The following is a 2,500-nucleotide window of genomic DNA, read 5'->3' on the forward strand; positions in this document are numbered from 1 at the left end:
ATTTAAGATTCTCTATGTCAAAGGTGATAAAAAAAGTGCTCTGACAAGTATGATTACGTTGAAGTTTTTAAGGAATATTAATTTTATTTAAATTAAATAATTTTTCATATTCAGATTTAAGATTCTCTATACATCAGAAATATCAAAGGAAATATGGAAAAAAATGCTTTGACAAATAGGATTGCGTTGAAGTTGATAAGAGAATAACTTTATATAAATAGAATTATTTTTCATATCAAATTTATCATTTTCCATATATCAGAAATGTCAAAGGCACTATGGGAAAAACAATGCATCGACAAATATGATTTTGATAAGTTAATGATAATTTTTCATATTTGTATTTGAAATTCTCTATGCATCAGAAATGCCAAAGGCTATGGCCGGATTAAGCTGGTGGGAGGCCTGGGGCCCACTATGATTGGAGGCTCCTTTCCAACTCCTATTGCATACACTACAAAATATAGTCTAATTAATCTAGCAGACAAAATACAGTAATACTAATATATTAGTAGGAAAATTTTACTTACCAAATACTATAATGGGACTAGTCTTCTGATGTTATTCTTATGGGTAAACACAAAATAAAATAGGCATGAGTTATTTTTACCATATGTTTTACACATATACAGTTACCATTAATCATATAAAAATAATAATGTAGCTAACACATAATTCCTACATATATGTATAGCCAGGATTACTTTCTCGACGCTTTTCTTGATTTCTATATTGCAAATTCACTGACGATATCGTTAAAGTTCAGTTCACGCAATATATCTGACTCAGGCTCATCATAATCAGAATTAAAACACGTTTTTGTTTCATGGGTGCCCTTAATCTATTTTCAATTAATTTTAGCTTTAAGATAGAGCGCTCCCTACTGCAGTTTGAAACCATCAAAACAACAAAACAAGGTATATTCGTAAGGCTATGACTGTGTTTGTGAAAGTGCCTTGCACACTATTTCCAATATAAGTCTATACAGGAAAGGCTCAGCGTTGATACCTTTTGGTTCCTCAACTGTGAATTTATTAGCAAACATTACAAACGGGCACAGCTCCTCCTTGAATACAAAATCCAAGTAATCTGGATATGCCCTGATGAGTTGTTCTGCTGTGTCGTGAAGATCGTCTGAAGAAAGCTTTGGCAGATGTCTAAAAATCAAAATTGAGAAATGACAGGCAACACAGTTTGTGTTCTGTATTTTTAAGATGGGCTGAGTTTTACTTCTACTGCTTGTCTAAAATCCAATGGGTTAAGAAGAACATTGCGGTACTTCTGGTGAGATTCATTCTGCTTATAGTATGCTGAACTAGACTGAAACAGCTGTTCAACTTCTTTTTTATAATTATGGGAGGAGTCACGCTGTGATGGCACATAGTCATTCAAGCTAGTCACTGATGCCACAGCAGTAGTTAGATCAAGTTTTGCGTGTTGTCGAGTTTTATAAGATGCATCTGTTCTTTGCAGAATATCATTCCGAAGGTGGTGTAAATTCCCGTTTCAAGGTGATTTATCTGTTTAACAGTCCTGGTTCACAGCGTCCCCAACTTTTTTCTTCAATGCCATCAACAATATGTCTAAGTACCTCCTTAATCTGCTCCTTAGTTACAACAGTTCTGCAGGACCAGCGCGTTGTTGTGACACGTCTGAGAGTCAATGATGAATCATTATTCTTTCAAACCTTATAGAGATATTGATACCGATGGGTTGAAATTGTGAAGAAAAGAAACAATTGTTAAAAAAAATTCAAAGAAATGAACAGCACATGAACAGCATTTTACAGCATTTTTACAAACCAGGTTAAGTGAATGTGCTACACAAGCGATCCAGTATGTAAGACAGTTCTCATCTCAATCTGGCTTGAAGACCTTTGTATTTACCACTCATTGCTTTGCACTATTGTAGCTTTGTCCACGGCAGTTTCAAAGGCCTAGGTCATGTGTGTTCAAATATTCCATCAAATCACTGAACATATCTTCAGACTCATGCCCTTTGTTTGCCATAAAAGCTATAAAGCGTTCAAAAGGTCTATCTTTCTCTATGTACCTCAATACAAGGGTCAGTTAGTCAATGTGGGCTGCACAAGGTGCGGAGTCCAAAGAGACTGAGTAGGGTCTTGACTTCTTTACAATAGAAATAATTTCTCTGAGATGTTGTTCACCCAATTATGCTGATAAATTCTTCAATTATTGTAGATGATAAATACTCTGTGTGACCCTCTCCACGATTGGCTTCTGTTTTGATTTGATGTGCAAGACAGTCATTGTTCTGGAAAATAGATTCAAGAATGCCTAGAAAGTTAGCATTTCTAGGTGAGCCAACCAATTCGTTGTCCCCTCTAAATGCTAATCTTCGTTCAGCAACGAAGGGAATAATCTAATTACTCGTTTTAATACTGATCTCCAATATTGCTCAAGATGTTCTTCGTGTTATGCCAGTTCTATATCCACACGCCCAACTCCTTTGAACCTTCTATTGAAACCTACTGTAGCCT

General features: G+C 35.4%; 1 pseudogene; it reads right to left on the reverse strand.

The window, feature by feature from the left end:
- The window catches only part of LOC137646542 (sodium- and chloride-dependent GABA transporter 1-like), a 43,997-nt pseudogene that overhangs the window by 7,866 nt on the left and 33,631 nt on the right, over window positions 1-2,500 (reverse strand).

Source organism: Palaemon carinicauda, chromosome 9 (genome assembly GCF_036898095.1).
Source record: "Palaemon carinicauda isolate YSFRI2023 chromosome 9, ASM3689809v2, whole genome shotgun sequence".
In the NCBI taxonomy this organism is placed as follows: domain Eukaryota; kingdom Metazoa; phylum Arthropoda; class Malacostraca; order Decapoda; family Palaemonidae; genus Palaemon; species Palaemon carinicauda.